General features: G+C 34.4%; 1 long non-coding RNA gene across 4 annotated transcripts in view; it reads left to right on the forward strand.

Annotated features, from left to right (window-relative positions):
- The window catches only part of LOC103008863 (uncharacterized), a 162,574-nt gene that overhangs the window by 87,030 nt on the left and 50,639 nt on the right, over positions 1–24,905 (forward strand). For all 4 annotated transcript variants that reach the window (XR_009006642.1, XR_009006643.1, XR_009006640.1 and 1 more), the window contains exon 4: positions 2,661–4,488. This is a non-coding gene — a long non-coding RNA (uncharacterized LOC103008863). The remainder of the gene's footprint in view (positions 1–2,660; positions 4,489–24,905) is intronic.

Below are 24,905 nucleotides of genomic sequence, written 5' to 3' on the forward strand. Positions count from 1 at the left end.
GCAGAAGATGAGAAAATACAAAGCATATGCCCAATACAGGTTGAGTATCAAGGATGTGTTATGTATTAAAAACGAAAAAACAAAACTCTTACATCTCAACAAGTAGACAACCCAATTAAAGAATGGGCAAAAACTTGAAAAGACATTTCTTCAAAGAAAATGTATAAATGGACAAAAAGCACATGAAAGATGCTTCATATTATTTGACATAAGTGAGGTAAAAGCAGAGCCATGAGATAATTTCATATCCACTAATGTGTTTGTAATTTTAAAAGCATGAAAAAGAAAAGTGTTGGCACGAATATACATAAATTGAATCTTGTCCACATAGCTGGTATTTAAAATGGTTCAGCTGCTGTGGAATACAGTGCAAATGTCCACAGAGACAATGAAATTTTGGTATATGCCTGCAGTGGAGTATTATTAAGCCACAGAAGTCATGAGGTACTGACAATATGCTAAATTTGGATGAACCTACAAAGCATTATGCTAAGTGAGTGAAACCAGACACAAAAAGGCACATGTTATATGATTTTATACATATAGACATTACTTTGAGAAAGAATTTTGATTATTTGCTGCCAGGAACTAGGAAGAGAGGGAATGTGGAGAAACTGCTTAATGACTATAGGGCTTTACTTTGTAGTGATGAAAATGTTTCCTACTAAATCATGTGAATGTGCTAAATGCCACTAATGTGTTCACTTTAAATTGTTATTTTTAAGTTATGTGAACGTCACCTCAGGAAATTATATTTTTAAAAATCTGCCAATAAAGAAGCCCAGTACTAAGTGGTTTCACTGGTGAATTCTTCCAGATGTTAAGGAAGAATTAATACCGCTCTTTTCAGCCTCTCTCCAAAAATACAATTGAGGGAACATTTTAAAATTCATTTTATGAGATAACATTTCCATGATACCAGTGTCAGACAAACACAAAGACAAAACCTATGGGTCAGTATACCTTATGAATGTAAATGCCAAAAACCTTAAAGTACTAGTTAAAAATTGTGACAACATGCTAAAAGGGATTATACACCATGAGCAAAATGGGATTTTTTTCCAGAATTGCAAAGATGATTCACCATACACAAATCAATGTTACATACCATATTAATAGTAGAAAGGAAAAAAATAACACATGATAATTCATTTCAAAGAAAGCATTAGACAAAATACATACCCGTTCATGATATACAAAGCTCTACAAACTAGGAATAGAATGGAATTTCCTCAACATGATGAAAGGCATTTATGAAAACCATGTAACATAGTTAAAGGGGAAAGATGGCTGTCTCCTTATGACCAGAAATAAAACTAGGATGCCTCTTGTATTCAACTTTGTACTAGAAGTTTCAGCCAGAACAATTAGCCAAGAAAAAGAATAAAATATATCAAAATTGGAAATGAAGATGTAAAATTGTCTCTATTCTCATGATATTGTCATACATACAGAAAATCCTAAAGAATACATGCAAAAAACTATTAGATCTTATAAGAAATTCAGCAGTGTTTCAAGAGTATACAGAAAAATCGGTTATATTTTTGTGTACTAACAATGGACAATACATAAAGGCAAATAAGCAATTCTATTTACAATATCATAAATAATAAAATATGTAGGGTACATTTATTCAAATAGATGTGAGACTTGTAAATTGAAATCTACACAACATTGCTGAAAGAAATTAAACAAATGGAAAGACATCCTGTGTTCATTTATTGGAAAGCATTTTTAACATGCCATCAGCCCATAAAGCAATATACAGATTTAATGTGATCCTTATCAAAATCTCAACTGCCTTTTTTTACAGAAACGGAAAAGCTGTACCTAAAATAAGTATGAAATTGCAAATAACCTGAATAGCCTAAACAATCTTGAAAACTATAAATTTGGATGATTTACACTTTTTTCAAACTATAACAAAGCAATAGTAATCTTGAACAGTATGATATTTGTGTAAGGATAGACATATAGGCCAATGTCATAGAAATGAGAGTTCAGAAATACAACTTATGGCTAATTGATTTTCCAAAAGGTTGCCAAGACCATTCAATTATGAAAGAGTAGTGTTAGCAGATGGTCCTTTGACAACTGGAGATCAACATATAAAAGAATGTAATTGGACTTTTAACTCATAACCTTTACAGAAATTAACTCAAAATCTATCAAAAGCTAAATATACAAGCTAATACTGTAAAAATCCATAATTGAAAATGTATAGTAAAATTTTCTTGATCTTTAATTTGGTGATCAATTCTTAGATATGACACTGAAAGTAAAATCATCAAAAGAAATAATAAATTACAGTATACCTCATTGCAGTTGGTTTTATTGCACTTTGGGTACATTGTGTTTCTTACAAATTTAAAGTTTGTAGCAACCCAGCATTGAGCAAGTGTATTGATACCATTTTTCCAACAGCATTTCCTCACTTTATATCTCTGTGTCATATTTTGGTAATTCTTGCAATATTTCAAAAATTTTCATTATTATATTTGTTGTGGTGATCTGTGATCAATGATCTTTGATGTTACTATTGTAATTGTTTTAGAAAATCACATACCACATCCATATAAGACAGTGAGCTTAATCAATGTTGTATGTGTTCTGAATGCTCCACTGACATGCCGTTTTCCTGTTTCTTTCCCTCTCCTCAGGCCTGTCTATTCCCTGAGAAACAACAACAATGAAGTTAGGCCAGTGGATATCCCTACAGTGGCCTCTAAGTGTTCAAGTGAAAGGAAGACTCGCACATCTCTCACTTTAAATCAAAAGCTAGAAATGATTAAGCTTAGTGGGGAAGGCATGTTGAATGCCTACACAGGCCAAAAACTAGGCCTTTTGTGCCAGTTAGCCAAATTGTGAATACAAAGGAAAAATTCTTGAAGGAAATGAAAAGCGCTTCTCCAGTGAACACATAAATGATAAGAAAGCAAAACAGCCTTATTGCTGATACTGAGACAGTTTTAGCAGTCTGGATAGACGAACAGACCAGCCTCAACATTCCCTTAAGCCAAAGCCTAATCCAGGGCAAGGCCCTAGCTCTCTTCAATTCTATGAAGGTTGACAGAGATGAGGAAGCTGCAGAAGAAAAGTTTGAAGCTAGCAGAGGTTCGTTCATGAAGTTTAAGGAAAGAAGCCATCTCCATAACAAAAATGCAAGGTGAAGGAATAAGTGCTGATGTAGAAGCTGCAGCAAATTATTCAGAAGATCTAACTAAGATAATTAATGAAGGTGGCCACGCTAAACAACAGATCTTCAATGTAGACAAAACAGCCTTCTATTGGAAGAAGTGCATCTAGGACATTCATAGCTACAGAGGAGAAGTCAATTCCTGGCTTCAGAGGACAGGCTGACTCTCTTGTCAGGCTAATGCAACCGGTAACTTTGAGTTCAAGCCAGTTGTCATTTACCATTCTGAAAATCCTAGGGTTCTTAATAATTATGCTAAATCTACTCTGCCTGTGCTCCGCAAATGGAACAACAAAGCCTGGATGAGAGCACAGCTGCTTACAACGTGGTTTAATGAATATTTTCAGCCTACTGTTGATACCCACTGCTCAGCAAAAAGAGATTCCTTTCAAAATATTGCTGCTCATTGACAATGCATCTGGTCACTCAAGAGCCCTGGTGGAGATGTACAATGAGATTAATGTTGTTTTTATGCCTGCTAACACATCATCCATTCTGCATCCTGTCGGTTAAGGAGCAATTTCGACTTTCAATTTTTATTATTTAACAAGTACATTTTGTAAGACAATACCTGCCATAGATAGTGTTTTCTTTGATGTTTTGGGCAAAGTAAATTGAAAACCTTCTGGAATGGATTCACCATTCCAGATGTCATTAAGAACATTCGTGATTCATGGGAAGAGGTCAGAGTATCAACATTAACAGGAGTTTGGAGGACATTGATTCCAGCCCTCATGGATGACTTTGAGAGGTTAAGACGTCAGTGGAGGAGGTAACTCCAAATGTGGTGGAAATTGGAAAAGAACCAAAACTAGGAGTGGAGCCCGAAGATGTGACTGAATTGCTGCAATCTCGTAATAAAACTTTAATGGGTGAAGAGATGCTTCTTATGGATGAACTAAGAAAGTGATTTCTTGAGATGGAGTCTACACCCATTAAAGATGCTTTTGAATATTGTTCAAATGACAAGAAAGGATTTAGACTATTACACAAACTTGGTTGATAAAGTAGTGGAAGGGTTCGAGAGGACTGACTCCAATTTAAAGTTCCACTGTGGGTAAAATGCTACCAAACAGCATTGCATGTTACAGTGAAGTTGTTCGTGAAAGGAAGAGTCAATTGATGTGGCAGACTTCACTGCTGTCTTATTTTAAGAAATTGCCATAGCCACTCCAACCTTTAGCAACCACCACCCTCATCAGTCAGCAGCCATCAACATCAAGGCAATATCCTCCACAAGCAGAAAGATAACTACTCACTGAAGGCTCAGGTGACAGTATTTTTTAGTTAAGGTATGTACATTGTTTTTTAAGCATAATGCCACTGCATACTTAATAGACTACAATGTAGTGTAAATATAACTTATTTTCACTGGGAAATCTAAAAATTCATTTAACTCAACTCACTTTACTGTGATATTTGCTGGAACAATACACTCACTATCTCAGAGGTATGCCCGTAGTTGGACTTTATCCAACTTACAAACGTGCACCATAGCACACTCTGAGGGAGGTGAAAAGACAGCTCATAGAATGGGAGAAAATACTTGGAAATTATGTATTTGAGAACTTACTAGCATGAAGAATATATAAAGAACACTTCCAAGTAAAAAACAGAAGAAAAGTACAATTTAGAAATGCACCAAGGACATAAATATTTCTCAAAAGTTAATATACCAGGAGCCATAAGTACATGAAAAGAATTTTAATATTTTTACTTGAGAAATTCAATTCAAAATAACCATGAGATATCACTTCACATTTTGGGTATAAAATGAAAAATGGAAAATAATAAATGTTGCTAAGGATGTGGAGAAGTTGGGATTTTTGTTCTTTGTTATGGGGGGATGTCAAACAGTGAGGCTACTGTGCAAAACAGTATGGTGGTCCCTCAAAAATTTATAGAATCTCTGTGACCCACCAATTCCACACAAAGGTATATTCTTCAGTTAAAGGAATATTAATGTTCAAGTAGAAATTTTGTATGGAAATATGTATAGCCACACTATTTGCCATAGTCAAAGGGTGTGTAAATGGAATAAGACCCTTATGTGTCTGGTTTCTTTTACTTAGCACAATGATTAAGAGGAACATACATGTCATACTGGATATCCATAATTCATTCCTGTTTATAGATGAATAATATTGCAGTATATGGACATACTACATTCTTTACACATCCATCACCTCATGGTGATTGGCACAGAAAACATTTGAAGAAATAATAATAATGTTTGGTGAAAGACATAAATGTGCAGATTCAATAAGCATTGTGACCTTGAAGAGAATAAACCCAAATGCATACTGATACACAGTGTAATCAAACTGATGAAAGCCAATGATGAAGAAAAAATTTTGAAAGTTCCTACCAAAAATCAGTTTATTATTTATAGGGTAATGGTAATTTGAATAAATAACTGTATTTCTTACGAGATACTACAGAGTCCAGAAAATAGAACATCTTTAAAGTGCTGAAGGTAAAATGAACCCAGAAGTCTATCACTAGGAAAAATACCCTTTTAAATAAATTCAAGATTATTCTTAAATGAAGGAAAACCTAGATAATTTTTTATCACAAAAATGCTCTAAAAGAAATGATAATGGTTTTCTTCAGGTAGTGACACCAGAGAGAAACTTGGTACTTCAAAGGGATAAAGTTTGCTATCCCTTGCTTCAAAGGGAGCAAGTAACGGTAAATATCTGGGCATATACGATAACTGTTTTTCTCCTAAACCCTTTAAAAAGTACATGACTCTTGGAAACAAGATTATAACATTGCCTGAGAGGAATTTCAATATATTTAGATATTAAATTATGGTAACAACATAAAGTAGGCGTTGGGAGGTAATTTTAGCACAGGGCAGGTTTTTTGTTTTTCTTTTCTTTTTAGGTATTTTTAATTTATTTTATTTTTATTTATTTTTGGCTGTGTTGGGTCTTCGTTGCTGCGTGTGGGCTTTCTCTAGTTGCGACGAGTGGGGGCTACTCTTTGTTGTGGTGCGCGGGCTTCTCGTTGCAGTGGCTTCTCTTGTTGCAGAGCACAGGCTCTAGGCGCGTGGGCTTCAGTAATTGCAGCACGTGGGCTCAGTTGTGGCACACGGGCTCAGTATTGGTGGTTCGCAGGCTCTAGAGTGCAGGCTCAGTAGTTGTGGTGCACGGGCTTAGTTGCTCCGCGGCATGTGGGATCTTCCCGGACCAGGGCTCGAACCTGTGTCCCCTGCATTGGCAGGCGGATTCTTAACTGCTGTGCCACCAGGGAATCCCACAGGGCTGGTTTTTAAATTTATTGTTTTGCACTATCCAAATAATAATGTTTCATTCTGTGACAGAGGTTGGCATGACACTTTGCAATCTCTTAAAACATTTAGAATATCCATTTTGAGAAAAAGGCCCAACAAGCCTTGTTTGTCAGATGAAATTAGTATTTTTTAATAATACAGAAACATTAGCCCCAGGGTAATCTCATTTTTACTTTGAAATGTTGCAGCTTTCCCTTTCTGGTAATCTTTATCTCCTGCTCCACAACCTGAAGCAAAGCTTCAGTGAAAGCTGACTCCATGGGGATGCTTAATTCATTAAGGTTCCTCTGCCTATTCCTTGAATGCAGTCAAGTCAGCTTCATCTCACTGGCCAGGGTTTGTTTTAGATTATAGAATTGCCCTAGAGTTACAACTTACAGGCAAAGGCAGAGCCTCTGCAATCACTAATACATCCTGTGGTACCTGGATTAATCCTTTGGGCCTATTGGAAAAGTTAATATACAGAGAATCCAAAATATTCAGGTTTCCTAAATTTGGGATACCTCACCTCTGATGCAAACCCATTATATGTGCAGAATCCACCTAGACCATTTTTCATTGCCCCCTTGGAATAAGGTGGAAAGCTTGAAGAACCAATGTGAACTCATGAAATCAATGTGAAGATGCTCATGCTGCTTACCATGTCATGAGTTATAAAATCTTCTGTCATTGAGGCATGATTTTCAGGTAGTGACACCAGAGAGAAACTTGGTACTTCAAAGGGATAAAGTTTGAGCTATTTATTCTTGTCTTCTGCCAGAATTCATAAAACTAACAGGCTTACTTTTAGCTTGTATGTATGACAAAATCACAGGACTATAGTTCATGACAAAGCAGATGGTAATGGGACCTATATGGTCCTAAGATTTATAGATTTTATTTAAAGTAGTAATATTTTAATGTTTAGTAGATGGGAAAATATCACCCATGTACATTTTAATCCTTAGGGAAACCTCTGAAATATATGTAAACCTACTAAAAATTATTAAATAAATTAAAATGGAATACTATAAAATATTCAAATCAAAAGGAATAGAGGAAAGAAGGAAAAGTAGAATTTTAAAAAGAGAGGAGAGACATAATAAAAAGATAGATGTAAATGCATACAAATAAATATCTTAATTTTATATGGCCTAGGACTTTGGGCTCAAGATCAGGGGAATAGATGCACTTTCATATTTGCCAAAAACCCTGTATATTATATATCAAAGAACTACAAGAAGAATGAAAAGGGATGGAGATCAGCAAGAGACACTGACACCCAAGAAAAGACATTACATTGAGTTTTTTTCTTTTGCCTAATATATCGCAGGTTAAGTGCTGAAGTATCTGGCAAATAGAAAGACCTGTGAGCACAGACCAAACATCAAAACAGAACAAATCCCTAGGAAAAGGATTCTCTAGCCAGTAGCAACCCATCAAATAAGACAACTTTTAGAAAGTATTGCCCTACTACTTCCAAACCTAAGGGTAAAAATCACTGCTCCATCCACACCTCCATCAGCAAAGGCTGAGTGGCATCATAGCCTTCTCTGTTGCCAATCTACAATGAGACTCTCATCCACCCTCAACCAGTGTCAGGGTAGTATGAGAGAAAGCCTGTTGGACAGCAAAGCCTTTACTGCACAGTGGCAACATTAATCCCCATAGCATAAATAGAGGCCTTGTGGGCATCTTGGATTCATATCCACATCCAGCAGTAACAAAGAGCACTTCCCTCTCTACATGGGGCTTGTCAGATGAGGCCATGTGGTAAGCTAGTACTTTAACCACTCTCTAGCCCTATTGAGTGCTGTCCCAACCACCCATTCTGATATCTGTGGAGGACATGTGGTGAGGAGCATTGATATAATATGCTGTTCCCTCACACCTACATATGATCAGCAGTAATGAGCTTCCTCTCCCTCCTGGAGTTTAAAGAATGTCAAGGGGAGAACCTATACATTCACTGTTAGATGGCAGAATCTCCATCCCTCACCAGAACTGACTCATAGGAGGTCTGTAAAAAGAAGATTCAACTGAATTCCAGAATCATATGCCCAAAATGTCTAGTGTAAAAAAAGTCATAATCATGGGCCAGGAAATTTTCAACTTTAATGAGAAAAGACAATAAATAGCTGCCAACATAGAGATGACACAGATGTTGGAATTACCTATTGAAGACTATAAAGCAGCCCCCACAGGAATGTTTTAACAAGCAATTAAAAACACATTTGAAATAGAATATCAGAAAATCTCAGTAAGGAAAGAAGATATGAAGGACCAAGTGTTTAATTTCAGAACTGAAAAACATAAATGAAGTAACTAAATGGATGGTTTTAACAGCACAATGGAAATGACAGAGAAAAGACCCAGTGAACTTAAAGATAGAACAATTAAAATTATTCACAGAGAGCAAATAGGCTAAACATTTTTTTAAGCCTCAAGGGTCTTTGGGACAATAACAGAAGTTCCACGATTCCTGTCACTGGGGTCCCAGAAGAAGGTAAGAGAGAAGGTAAGTCCAAAATGTGTTTGACAATGACTGAAGACTCCTCCAATTTTTGAAAACACATAGATTCACAAAGCTTAATGAACCCCAAGTAGTAGAAACCCAAAGAAATCCATTCTGAGGCACACAATAGTCAAACCATTAAAAACAAAAGATACTCATGAAAGCAGCCAGAGGGGGCCAAAAACAAACAAAAACTATTGTAGAAAAAACCACAAATGATAGTAGACTTGTCCTCAGAAAATGTGGAGGCCAGAAAGAGGTGACTTTACATTTTTCAAGTCATGAAGGAAGGAACTGTCACCTAGATTTTTATAGTGGGCAAAGTTATCCTTTAGGAATGAAGAAGAAATAAACACATTTTCAAACAAATTAAACAGGATAAATTGATGCTTCCAGACCTATTCTATAAGAATGGTTAAAGAACATTCTCCAAACAAGTGAAATGATAAATATTGGAACACCAGGAGGGACAAAAGAACAGTAGAAGGTGAAGACTGTTTAACACTGTGTAGCATGGTTCTCAAAGCATGTGGTGAAAATATTTAAAACTATTATAAATAGAGGGAAAAGAGATGAAAGTTCTCTACACTTATTACCAAGAGCAACTAAAAATCTCTAAGAAGAGATATACTCAAAAACACTAGATAAATCAATATGATATCCTAAAACGCACTCAAGTAAAAAATAGTAAGGAAAGATAAACATAAATGAAAAACAGATGGAGCAAGCAAACAGCAATATAAATCATGGAGTTAACCCTACCATGTCAAAAGTTATAATAAATGTAAATGTCTAATTATGGAACAATTTTAATGTATATAATATACAATAATATATATAATATAAATTATAATATGGGTACAATTATAAGACAGAATGGCATAGAGGATAAATTTACATGGCCAGTTATACATGCTATATATCAGTAAATCACTCAAAATATGGTGATATGTATAGCTTGGAAGTAGAAAGATGGTAAAAGCTAACCATGCAAATATGAACCTGAAGAAATTAGGAGTTCCTGTACATTTCACCACAAAAAATCACAAGGGCCAGGAAGAGACAAAACATGATAAAAGAGTCAACTAAGAATGTATAACAATCCTAAATTTTATGCATCAAACAACAGAGGTTGAAAATACAAAAAGTGGTAATGGATACAAAAATAATAAATGGAGTTGGCAAACACTCCTCTCAGTAGTGGATAGAATTAGACAGAAAATTAGTAAAGGTAGAGAACTGATCAAAACTATGAATTACCCAGACTTAATTGACAGAAGTAACAGGCCATCCATATAATACCAAAGTAAATGTTCTCTTCAAATGAACATTTGAAATAAACAAATGTAGAAATGATACCATATTTTGTGCCACAAAGCAAATCTCAATATGTTTAAAAGCATTTCAACCATACAGAGTGTTTTCTGACCACAATAGTATTAAAGTAGAAATGCATAAGTGAAAGGTAACAGGAAATTTTATGAACACTTGGAAACTAGAAAACATACTTTTAAATAACCCACTGATGAAAGAAAATGTCTTTCAAGAAATACAAATACCTAAAAATGAATGACAAAAAAATATTAAATATGTAAGATACAGCTCAATCAGTGCTGTGAGAAACATCATTGAATACACACATCAGAAAACACAGAAAACTCAAAATCAGTAAACAAACACCTTAAGAAACTAGGAAAAGAATGGCAAATTAAATACAAAACAAGAAGAAGGAAGAGAATGAAAAAAGATAAGACCAGAAACTGATGAAACTGAATGCACAAAACAATAGAGAAAATGAAACATAAGCTGTTTCATTGAAAGGCTTGTTGAAATTAACAAACCTCTACCAAGACTGGGAAAAAAGTGAAGCCACAAATAGTTCAATAACACAAGAGAAACAAGATATAACAACAAACTATGAAGACCTTAAAGAAATGAGAAAATATGAATAACTTGCCATGCTTGAGTTAGACACATTAAATGAAATGGACCAATACCTCAAAGAACACAAATTACTGTTACTCACTAAAAGAAGTAAAATGAATAGTCCAATAACAACTTATTTACATTTATAATTTTAAAACTCCTGGAAAAAAGATCTCCAGGCCCACTTTGTTTTACTGCAAAAACGAACTAAATATTTTCAGATTTATCACCAATTTGCATGTGATCTCTTTTTTTTTTTTTTGCATGTGATCTCTTTCAGAAAATAAAAAAGAAAAGCACTTCTTAACTCATTCTATAAGACTAGTGTTGCCTTTATATCAAAGGCAAAGGAACTTAATAAATAAATAAAATACATAAACTACAGACTAATACCAGTTTAATATAGATGTACAATTCCTTAACAAGTAGACAATTTGAATAAGCCCTTACATATTACAGAAATTAAATCGATAAATAACAACCTTCAATAAGGGAAAGCATAAGGCCTAGGTGGATTCACTGGGGAATTCTATCATCTATTTATGGAAGAAACTATATCAATACTCTGCAAAGTCTTCCAGAAGATAGAAGCAGTAGGAATATTTCCTAACTCATACAGTGGGACCACAATTACCATATATCAAAATCAAGGACATTAAAAGAATACTACAAACCTGTATTTCATGAACACAGATATAAAAATCCTTAACAAAATATTACATCAAATCCAAATATGTAGTAAAATTTTTAAGCCGTGAACTTATGGAATTTATCCCATGGCTGCAACATGGTTTCAACATTCAAAAATCAGTTTCTGTAATCCATCACATCAACAGGCTAAAAAAAAGAAAAATCATATGGTCATATAAATAGATGCAGTAAAAATCATTTGACAAAATCCAAAACCCATACATGATTTGTAAAACAATAAAGAATAAAGAGTAACATCCTTAACCTGATAAAACCTTACTCAAAAAACGTACAGATAATATCATTTTTTAAAATTGTATTTTAAAAATGTTTTATTGAAATATAGTTGATTTGCAATGTGTTAGTTACAGTTGTACAGCAAAGTGATTCAGATATATATATATATATATATATATATATATATATATATATTCTTTTTAAGATTATTTTCCATTATAGGTTATTACAAGATATTGACTATAGTTCCCTGTGCTATACAGTAGGTCCTTGTTGGTTATCTATTTTATATAGAGTATGTGTATATTTTAATCCCCAAACCCTAATTTATTCCTCCCTCCCTCTTTCCCCTTTGGTAGCCATGAGGTTCTATTCTGTGAGTCTATTTCTGTTTTGCAAATAAGTTCATTTGTATCATTTTTTAGATTCCACAAATAAGTGATATCATATATTTGTCTTCCTCTGTCTGATTTACTTCACTTAGTATGATAATTTCTAGGTCCATCCATGTTGCTGCAAATTGCGTTATTTCATTCTTTTTTCTAGCTGAGTACTATTCCATGGTATATATGTACCACATTTTCTTTATCAATTCATCTGTCCATGGAACCTTAGGTTGCTTCCATGCCTTGGCTACCAGAAATAGTGCTGCAAGAACATTGGGGAACATGTATCTTTTCGAATTAAGAGTTTTCTCTGAATATATGCCAAGGAGTGGGATCACTGGATCATATGCTAACTCTTTTTAGTATTATAAGGAATCTCCATACTGTTCTCCATAGTGGCTGCACCAATTTACATTCCCACCAACAGTGTACTAGGGTTCCCTTTTCTCCACATCCTCGCCAACATTTGTTATTCATAGACTTTTTGATGATAGCCATTCTGAAAGGTGTGAGGTGATGTCTAATTCTGGTCTTGATTTGCATTTCCCTGATGATTAGTGATGTTGAGCCTCCTTTCATGTGCCTGTTGGTGACCTGCATTTCCTCTTTGGAAAAATGTCTATTTGGTTCTTCTGCCCATTTTTTTTTAATAAATTTATTTATTTATTTATGGCTGTGTTGTGTCTTCGTTTCTGTGCGAGGGCTTTCTCTAGTTGTGGCAAGCGGGGGCCACTCTTCATCGCAGTGCGCAGGCCTCTCACTATCGCGGCCTCTCTTGTTGCGGAGCACAGGCTCCAGACGCGCAGGCTCGGTAATTGTGGCTCATGGGCCCAGATGCTCCGCGGTATGTGGGATCTTCCCAGACCAGGGCTCGAACCCATGTCCCCTGCATTGGCAGGCAGATTCTCAACCACTGCGCCACCAGGGAAGCCCCTGCCCATTTTTAAATTAGGTTGTTTGTTGTTTTTCTGTTGAGTTGTATGAGCTGTTTATATATACTGGATATTAATCTCTTATCCGTCATATCATTTGCAAATACTTTCTCCCATTCTCTAGGCTGTCTGTTCATTTTGTTGATAGTTTCCTTTGCTGTGCAGAAGCTTTTTAGTTTAATTAGGTCCCATTTGTTTATTTTTGCTTTTATTTCCTTTGCTTTGGGAGAGAGACCCCAAAAGATATTTCTACTATTGATTTATCTCAAAAAGTGTTCTGCCTGTAATTTCCTTTAGGAGTTTTGTGGTTTCTGGTCTTATATTTACGTCTTTAGTCCATTTTGATATTATTTTTGTGTGTGGTGTTCGAGGATGTTCTAATTTTATTATTTTACATGTAGGTATCTAGTGTTCCTAGCACCACTTATTGAAGAGACTGTCTTTTCTCCATTGTATATTCTTGCCTCCTTTGTCATAGATTAATTGACCATAAGTGCATAGGCTTATTTCTGTTTTTTTTAATTGAAAAATACTTGATTTATAATGTCATGTTAGTTTCAGGTGTACAGCACAGTGATTCAGTTTTACATACATACATACATACATACATGTATGTTTGTATAACTGAATATATATATATTCTTTTTCAGATTCTTTTTCCTTATAGGTTATTACAAAATATTGAATATAGTTCCCTGTGCTATACAGTAGGTCCTTGTTGTTTATCTGTTTTATATATAGTAGTGTATATATGTTAATCCCAATCTCCTAATTATCCATTCACTCCCCTTCCCTTTGGTAACCATAAGTTTGTTTTGTAAATAGGTTCATTTGTACCACTTTTTTAGATTCCGCATATAAGCGTATCACTTGATATTTGTCTTTCTCTGACTTACTTCACTCAGTATGTCAATCTCTAGGTTCATCTAAGTCATAGCAAATGGCATTATTTCATTCTTTTTTATGGCTGAGTAATATTCCATTGTATATATGTTCCTCATCTTATATATCCATTCCTCTGTCAATGGACATTTACATTGCTTCCATTTCTTGGCTGATGTAAATAGTGCTGATATGAACATTGGGGTGCATGTACCTTTTCAGATTATGGCTTTCTCTGAATATATGCCCAGGAGTGGGACTGGTGGATCGTACAGTAGCTCTATTTTTAGTTTTTTAAGGAACCTCCATACTGTTCTCCATAGTGGCTGTACCAATTTACATTTCTACCAACAGTGTAGGAGGGTTCACTTTTCTCCACACCCTCTCCAGCATTTATTGTTTGTAGATTTTTTGATGATGGCTATTCTGACCAGTGTGAGGTGATACCTCATTGTTGTTTTGATTGCTTTTCTCTGATAATTAGCGATGCTGAGCATTTTTTCTTGTTCCTGTTGGCCATCTCTATGTCCTCTTTGGAGATATGTCTATTTAGATCTTCTGCCCATTTTTTAGTTTGGTTGTTTGTTCTTTTGTTGTTGTGTTGTATGAGCTGTTTGTATATTTTGGAAATTAATTCCTGTTGGTCAAATCGTTTGCAAATATTTTCTCCCATTCTATAGGTTGTCTTTTCGTTTTGTTTATGGTTTCCTTTGCTGTGCAAAAGCTTTTAAGTTTAATTATGTCCCATTTGTTTATTTTTGTTTTTATTTCCATTATTCTAGGAGACAGGTCCAAAAAGATATTGCTGTGGTTTATTTCAAAGGGTGTTCTGCCTGTGTTTTCCTCAAGGAGTTTGATGGTATCCAGTCTTACATTTAGGTCTTTAATTCATGTTGAATTTATTTTTGTGTATGGTGTTTGAGAATATTCTACTTTCATTCTTTTACAAGTAGCTGTCCAGTTTCCCCAGCACCACCTATTGAAGAGGCTGTCTTTTCCCCATTGTATATTATTGCCTCCTTTGTCATAGATTAATTGACCATAAATGTGTGGGTTTATTTCTGGGCTTTCTATCCTTTTCCACTGATGTACATTCCTGTTTTTGTGTCAGTACCATACTGTGTTTATTACTATAGCTTTGTAGTATAGTCTGAAGACAGGGAGCCTGATTCCTCTAGCGTCATCCTTCTTTTTCAAAATTGCTTTCACTATTTGTGGTCTTTTGTGTTTTCATACAAATTAAAAAATTTTTTATTCTAGTTCTGTGAAAAGTGCCATTGGTAATTTGATAGGGATTGCATTGAATCTATAAATTGCCTTGGGTAGTATGGTCATTTTAACAGTATTGATTCTTCTAATCCAAGAACACTGTATATCTTTCCACCTGTTTGTGTCATCTTCAATTTCTTTAATAAGCATCTTATAGTTTTTGTAATATAGTTCTTTTACCTCCTTAGGTAGGTTTATACATCCTAGGTATTTTATTCTTTTTGATGCAGTGGTAAATAGGACTGTTTCCTTAATTTCTCTTTCTGATAGTTCATCGTTAGTGTATAGGAGTGCCACAAATTTCTGTATATCTTGTATCCTGCAACTTTGCGAATTCATTGACGAGGTCTAAGAATGTTCTGGTGTCATCTTTAGGATTTTCTATGTATAGTATGATGTCACCTGCAAACAGTGGCAATTTTACTACTACTTTTCAAATTTGGATTCCTTTTACTTCTTTTTCTTCTCTGATTCGTGTGGTTAGGGCTTCCAAAACTATGTTGAATAAAAGTGGTGAGCGTGGGCATCCTTGTCTTGTTCCTGATCTTAGGGGAAATGCTTTCAGCTTTTCACCATTGATTGTGGTGTTAACTATGGAGTTGTCACATATGGCCTTTATTATGTCGAGGTATGTTTCCTCTATGCCCACTTTCTGGAGAGTTTTTATTATAAATGGATGTTGAAGGGCAATATCATTCTTAATGGTAGTTAAATAGCCAATTTTCTGCTAAGATTGAAACAAGGCAAGGATGTCTTATCTCACCACTCCTTTTATATGTCATTCTGGAAGTCCTAACTCAATAGTACCAGAAAAGGAAATAATGTATAAACAGATTGGTTAGGAAGAAATTTGTCTTTTTCAGAGATGATATAAATGTCTATGGAGAAAATCCTAAAGTATCAAGAAAAAATATCCTGGAACTAAGTGATTATAGCAAAGTTGTATGATATAAGGTTAATATACAGAAGTCAATTGATTTTTTATTTATAAGTGATTAACGAGTACAATTTGAAATTAAAAATGCAATACCTTTTATATTAGCACTTCTCCCCCTGGAAATGAAATACTTAGACATAAATCTAACAAAATATATACAGGGTCTTTTTGAGGAAAACCAGAAACGTTTGATGAATGTAATCAAAAACTAAATAAATGGATAGACATTATCAAGTTGTCAGTTCTTCCCTACTTGATCTATGGATTAAATAAAATCCCAAATAAAATGTTAGCAGACATTTTGTGGATATTGAGAAACTGATTTTGAAGTTCATATGGAGAGGCAAAAGACTCGGAATTACCAGCACAAACTTTGATGGAAAAGAGCAAAGTCAGAGAACTGAACCTACTCATCTTTAACGTTTTCTATCAAGACAGTGTGGTATTGTCAAAGAATAGACAACTAGGTCAGTGGTTTAGAATATAGAGCTGAGAAATATATCTGCATAAATATAGTCAACTGATCTTTGACAAAGGAGGTAAGGCAATATAATGGAGCTAAGATGGTATCTGTGACAAGTGTTGCTGGAACAACCAGACTTACACATGTAAAAAACAAAATCTAGACACAGATCGTACACTCTTCACAAAAATCAACTACAAATTGGTCATAGACCTAAATGTGAAACTATAAGACTCCTAGAAGGTTACATAGGAGAAAACCTTTGGTGATCTTTGGTTTCGCAATGACTCTCTTGGTACAACACCAAAGTCACATTCATGAAATAAATAATTGAAAAGCTGGATTTTGTTAAAATTAAAAAGTTTTTCTTCGCAAAAGTCAATGTCAAGAGAATAGGAAGACAAGCCAGAGACTGGTAGAAAATATTTGCAAAAGATACATCTGATAAGAAACTATTATCTACAACATGCAAAGAACTCTAAAAGTTCAATAATAAGAATACAATCTGATTAAAAAGTAAGTGGAGGAACTAACATACATCCCACCAAAGAAGATATACAGATGGGAAATATGCATATGAAAGATTCTCCACATCATACGTTATCAGGGAAATGCAAATGAACATAAAAAGGAGATACCACTGCACACGTATTAGAATGGTCACAATCCAGGACACATTAAAAAACACCTTCTGGTGAGGGTCTGGAGTAACAGGAACTCTTGTACATTGCTGGTGGGAATGCACAACAGTAAAGCCACTTTGGAATATAGTTCAATGGCTTCTTAAAAAAGTAAGCATACTGTTACCATGTAATCTGCCAATTGTGCTTATTGGTATTTACCCATAGGAGTTGAAAATTTATGTCCCCACAAACACCTGCACATGTATACTTGTAGCAGCTTAATTCATTAATGCCCAAATTTGGAAGCAACTAAGATGTCCCTCAGCAGGAAAGAAAATGCAACTAGAATGGATTAAACAATTTATTAAAAGAATTATATAGTGACTGTTATCTCTATCTGATTTTTAAAATTTATTTCATTTTTATTTTATTGAAGTATAGTTGACTTACAATGATTCAGGATTATAGCAAAGTGATTCTGTTATGTTTGTGTGTGTGTGTGTGTATATATATATATATATATACACACATACATATATATGTTCTTTTTCATATTCTTTTCCATTATTTGGTTATTACAAGGTATTGAATATAGCTCCCTGTGCTATACAGTAGATCCTTGTTGGATATTTTATATATAGTAGTATGTATTTCTTAGTCCCAAATTCACAGTTCATCCCTCCACCCCTTTCCCCTTTGGTAACCATAACTTAGTTTTCTATGTCTGTGACTATTTCTGTTTTGCAAATAAGATCATTTGTATCATTTTTTTACATTCCACATATAAGTGATATCATATGATATTTGTCTTTCTTTGTCTGACTTACTTCACTTACTATGATAATCTCTAGGTCAATATGTGTTGCTGCAAGTGGCATTATAATATTCTTTTTTATGGCTGAGTAATATTCCATTGTATATATGTTCCACATCTTCTTTATCCATTCATCTGTTGATGGACATTTAGGTTGCTTCCATATCTTAGCTATTGTAAATAGTGCTGCTATGAACATTGGGGTGCATGTATCTTTTTGAATTAAGAGTTTTTGTTTTTTCTGAATATATGTCCAGGAGTGGGATTGCTGGTTCATAAGAAACCTCCATACTGTTTTCCAAAGGGGTACACCAATTTACATTCCCACCAACAGTTCTCTACCTGATTTTAAAGCATTAAATTGTTACCATTATTAAGTCTGCATGGTTTTGATGGAGGGAAAGAGACATATATCAATGAAACAGAATAGAGAAGCCAGAAATTGATTTGCAGAAATATACCCAGCCTATTTTTCATAAATTCCTAAAATCAATTTAATGAAAGAAAGACAGTCTTTTTTATACTAGGTTCTGGATCAGTTAAACACGCATACATTTTAAAAGTGAACCTTGAGCTAAACCTCATATCTACCCAAATTAACTCAAAATGGATCATGGATTTAAATGTAAAATGCAAAACTATAAAACATTTAGACCTAACTATAGGAGAAAATTTGTTTGACTTAGCTCTTGGCAAATTGTTCTTAATGATGAGAGCCAAAACAAAATCCATTTAAGAAAATGAATCGATAAATTGGATGACATTAAAATTTTACACTTTTGCTCTGCATAACTCCCTATGATGAAAATGGAAAGATAATTTGCATTGTCAGAGAAAATACTCACGAACCACTAATATGTCATTGGGCATGTTCCTATTTATATATTCTATACTCAACAATAAAAATACAAACCATATAGCTAGAAATTGGGCAAAAGGTATGTAGGAGAATTTTACTGATGAGGCTGGAGAAATGTCACTAAGGACATGCAAAGATATTGCAAATCGCTAGCAGTTAGAGAAATGCAAGTTAATAGCAGGATGAGATACTATTACATACTTGTTACAAGAGATAAAATACATAACATTGACCATAAAAAATCCTAAGGAAGATGTGGAGAAACTGAAACTCTCATACATTCCTAATGGGTAAATCAAATTTATATCCATTTTTGAAAACATTATTTTTAAGGTTGCTAGTTTCTTTTTTTTTTAAGCTGGTTATTATTTTAATTTTTTATTGAAGTATAGTTAATTTACAATGTTGTACAACAAATGGATTCAGTTATATATATATATATATATATATATATATATATATATATATATATTGTATACACACACATTCTTTTTTAAAATATTCTTTTCCATTATGGTTTATCATAGGATATTGAATATAGTTCTCTGTGCTATACAGTAGTACCTTGTTGTCTATCCATTCCATATATAATAGTCTGCATCTGCTAACCCCAACCTCCCACTCCATCCCTCCCCCAACCCCCTCACCCTTGGCAACCACCAGTCTGTTCTCTATGTCTGTGATTCTGTTTCTGTTTCATAGATAGGTTCATTTGTGTCATATTTTAGATTCCACATGTAAGTGATGTCATATGATATTTGTCTTTGTCTGACTTACTTCACTTATAGTGATAATCTCTAGTTGCTTCCATGTTGCTGCAAATGGCATTATTTCATTCTTTTTATAGCTGAGTAATATTCCTTTGTATATATGTACCACATCTTCTTTATCCATTCATATGTTGACGGACATTTAGTTTGTTTCCATGTCTTTGCTATTGTGAATAATGCTGCTATGAAGATAGGCGTGCATGTATCTTTTTGAATTATAGTTTTCTTGATATATGCCCAGGAGTGGGATTGCTGGGTCATATGGTATTTAATTCTATTTTTACTTTTCTTAGGAACCTCCATAGTGTTTTCAACAGTGGCTGCATCAATGTACATTCCCACCAACAGTGTAGGAGGGTTCCCTTTTCTCCACACCCTCTCCAGTATTTGTTATTTGTAGACTTTTTAATGATGCCAATTCTGACTGGTGGGAGGTGGTACCTCATTGTAGTTTTCATTTGCATTTCTCTAATAATTAGCAATTTTGAGCACCTTTTCATGTACCTATTGGGCATCTGTATGTCTTCTTTGGAGAAATGTCTATTTAGGTCTTCCACCCGTTTTTGGATTGGCTTGTTTGTTTTTTTGTTGTTGAGTTATATGAGCCGTTTGTATATTTTGGAAATTAAGCCCTTGTCGGTCTCATTGTTTGCAGATATTTTCTCCTATCCTGTAGATTGTCTTTTTCTTTTGTTTATGTTTTATTTGGCTGCGCAAAAGCTTGTAAGTTTGATTAGGTCCTTTTTTTTTTTTTCTGCCACGTTGTGCGGCTTGTATGATCTTAGTTCCCTGATCAGGGATTGAACCCACGCCTTCAGCAGTGAAAGCATGGCATCCTAACCACTGGACCACCAGGGAATTCCCCGGTTTGTTTACTTTTGCTTTTATTTTTATTGCCTTGGGAGACTGACCTAAGAAAATATTGGTATGATTTATGTCAGAGAATGTTTTGCCTATGTTCTCTTCTAGGAGTTTTATGGTGTCTTGTCTTATATTTAAGTCTTTAAGCCCTTTTCAGTTTATTTTTGTTTATGGTGAGAGGGTGTGTTCTAATTTCATTGATTTACATGCAGCTGTCCACCTTTCCCAACACCACTTGCTGAAGAGACGGTCTTTTTCCCATTGTATATTCTTTCCTCCTTTGTGTAAGATTAATTGACCATAAGTGTGTGGGTGTATTTCTGGGCTCTCTGTTCTGTTCCATAGATGCATATGTCTGTTTTTGTGCCAATAACATGTTGTTTTGATTACTGTAGCTTTGTAGTATTGTCTGATGTCTAGGAGGGTTATGCCTTCTGCTTTATTCTTTTTCTTCAGGATTGCTTTGGCAATTCTGGATCTTTTATGGTTCCATATAAATTTTAGGATTATTTGTTCTAGTCCTGTGAAAAATCTCATGGGTAGTTTGATAGGGATCACATTTAATCTGTAGATTGCTTTGGGTAGTATGGCCATTTTAGCAATATTAATTCTTCCAATCCAAGAGCATGGGATATCTTTCCATTTCTTTGAATCATCTTCAACTTCCTTTATTAATGTTTTATAGTTCTCAGCATATAAGTCTTTCACCTCCTTGGTCAGGTTTATTCCTAAGTATTTTATTTTTGGTGGTGTGATTTTAAAAGATATTGTTTCTTTACATTCCCTTTCTGATATTTCATTGTTGATATAAAGAAATGCAACCTTTGTCTGTATGTTAATCTTGTAACCTGCTACTTTGCTGAATTTGTTTATGAGTTCTAGTAGTTTTTGTGTGGAGTCTTTAGGGTTTTCTATGTATAGTATCATATCATCTGTATGTAATGACAATTTTACCTCTTCCCTTCCAATTTGGATACTGTTTTTTCTTTTTCTCGTCTGATTGCTGTGGAGAGGACTTCCAATACTATGTTGAATAGAAGAGGTGAGAGTGGACATCATTGTCTTGTTCCAGATTTTAGTGGGAAGGCTTTCAGCTTTTCACTACTGAGTATTATATTGGCTATGGGTTTGCCGTAAATAGCTTTTATTATCTTGAAATATGTTCCCTCTATACCCAGTTTGGTAATAGTTTTTATCATGAATGGATGTTGAATGTTGTCAAATGCTTTTTCTGCGTCTATTGAGATCATGTATTTTTTGTCTTTTGTTTATGTGGTGTATCACATTGATTGATTTGCATATGTTGAACCATCATTGTGAACTTGGGATGAATTCCATTTGCTTGTGGTCTGTGATCATTTTTATGTGTTGTTGGTTTCGGTTTGCTAGTATTTTGTTGAGAATTTTTGCATATGTTTTCATCAAAGATATTGGCCTGTAATTTTCTTTATTGGTGGGGTCTTTGTTTGGTTTTGGTATCAGGGTGATGGTGGCTTCATACAATGTCTTTGGGAGTGTTCCCTCCTCTTCAGTTTTTTGGAAGAGTTTGAAGATAATCAGTATAAGTTCTTCTTTGTATGTTTGGTAGAATTCATCTGTGAAGACATCTGGTCCTGGGCTTTTGTTTGTAGGGAGTTTTAAAATTACAGATTCTGTTTCACTTCTAGTGATCATTCTGTTCAAATTATCTATTTACTCTTGATTCAGTTTTGGTGGGCTGCATGTTTCTAGAAGCTTGTCCATTTTTTCTAGGTTGTTGAATTTGTTGGCATAAAATTGTTCATAGTATTTCCTTATGTTTATTTTAAAAAATATTTTAATAGTTTCTTTTAAAACTGAACACATGATAAGACTCAGCAATTGCAATCATGCGATTTTTTATGTCAGAGGAATGAAGCTTACATCTGCACACAAATCCCTGCATTTCAATATTCACATCACTTTTATTTGGAATAGCCACAAACTGAAATCAACCCATATGTGCTTCAGTAGTTGAATGGTTAAAAATTTGGTGGTATATCCATACCATGAAATACTACCAAGCAATAAAAAGGAATGAACTATTGTTATACACAAAATCTTGCATGGGTCTCACAGGTAGTATGGTGAAGGAAAAACTTATTTCAGATTGTCACATATGCATCATTCCTTAACAAAATTATTCACATGGAAAAAGATTATTGTTTGTCATCTTTTAGGCGTGTCATAAGGTGGGAGTGATTATAAAGGAGTAGCACAATGGATATCTTTGTAATGATGGAATAGTTCTGACTTAGATTGTTGTGAGTGTTACACTAAACTACATATGTGATAAAATAACATGGAATTATACATACACTTTGTACCGATGTTGATTTTCTGGTTTTGATATTCTACTATAGTTACATTAAAATATTACCTATATAGAAAAAGAGGTGAGAGGTCTGAGCAAACTTTTATTACTGTCTTTGCAATGTCTTGTGTCTCCATAATTAAATATAATTTTAAAAAAATACATCACCTAGAAAAATCCCAAAGAACACCCACTTTAAATAGAGTAATAAAGATATGTAATGAGTAACAGGAAGAAAATGATAAACTATGTGAAATGGGTAGAATGGTAAGACTACAGAATGGAGAAAATTACCTGGATTATTCTTTTTTTTTCTTTTTAATATCTTTATTGGAGTATAATGGCTTTACAATTATACAGTACTGTTTTTTTAGATTCCATATTTGTGCGTTAGCATATGGCATTTGTTTTTCTCTTTCTGACTTCACTCTGTGTGACAGACTCTAGGTCTATCTACCTCATTACAAATAACTCAATTTCATTCCTTTTTATGGCTAAGTCATATTCCATTGTATACATCTGCCACACCTTCTTTATCCATTCATCTGTTGATGGACATTTACATTGATTCCATGTCCTGGCTATTGTAAATAGTGCTGCAGTGAACATTGGGGTGCATGTGTCTTTTTGAATTATGGCTTTCTCTGGGTATATGCCCAGGAGTGGGATTGCTGGGTCATATGGTAGTTCTATTTTTATTTTTTTAAGGAACCTCCATACTGTTCTCCATAGTGGCTGTATCAATTTACATTCCCACCAACAGTGCAGGAGGGTTCCCTTTTCTACATACCCTCTCCAGCATTTGTTGTCTCTAGATTTTTTGATGATGGCCATTCTGACCAGTGTGAGAGGATACCTCATTGTGTTTTTAATTTGCATTTCTCTAATGATTAGTGATGTTGAGCATCTTTTCATGTGTTTGTTGGCAATCTGTATATCTACTTTGGAGAAATGTCTATTTAGGACTTCTGCCCATTTTTGGATTGGGTTGTCTGTTTTTTTGATATTGAGCTGCATGAGCTGCTTGTATATTTTGGAGATTAATCCTTTGTCAGTCGCTACGTTTGTAAATACTTTCTCCCATTCCGAGGGTTGCCTTTTCGTCTTGTTTATGGTTTCCTTTGCTGTGTAAAAGCTTTTAAGTTTCATTAGGTCCCATTTGTTGATTTTTTTAAATTTTTCATTACTGTAGGAGGTGGGTCAAAAAGGATCTTGCTGTGATTTATGTCATAGAGTGTTGTGCCTATGTTTTCCTCTAAGAGTTTTATAGTGTCTGGCCTTACATTTAGGTCTTTAATCCATTTTGAGTTTGTTTTTGTGTATGGTGTTCGAAAGTGTTCTACTTTCATTCTTTTACATGTAGCTGTCCAGTTTTCCCAGCAACATTTATTGAAGGGACTGTCTTTTGTCCGTTGTATATTCTTGCCTCCTTTGTCAAAGATAAGGTGACCATATGTGCTTGGGTTTATCTCTGGGCTTTCTATCTTGTTCCATTGCTCTATACTTCTGTTTTTGTGCCAGTACCATACTGTCTTTATTATTGTACCTTTGTAGTATTGTCTGAAGTCACGGAGCCTGATTCCTCCAGCTCAGTTTTTCTTTCTCAATATTGCTTTTGCTACTCAGGGTCTTCTGTGTTTCCATACAAATTGTGAAATTTTTTGTTCTAGTTCTGTGAAAAATGCCATTGGTAGTTTGATAGGGATTTCATTGAATCTGTAGATTGCTTTGTGTAGTATAGTCACTTTCACAATGTTGATTCTTCCAATCCAAGAACATGGTATATCTCTCCATCTGTTTGTATCATCTTTGATTTCTTTCATCAGTGTCTTTTAGTTTTCTGCATACAGGTCTTTTGCCTCCTTAGGTAGGTTTATTCCTAGGTATTTTATTCTTTTTGTTGCAATGGTGAATGGGAGTGTTTCCTTAATTTCTC

This window comes from Balaenoptera acutorostrata, chromosome X (genome assembly GCF_949987535.1).
Source record: "Balaenoptera acutorostrata chromosome X, mBalAcu1.1, whole genome shotgun sequence".
Taxonomy (NCBI): Eukaryota; Metazoa; Chordata; class Mammalia; order Artiodactyla; family Balaenopteridae; genus Balaenoptera; species Balaenoptera acutorostrata.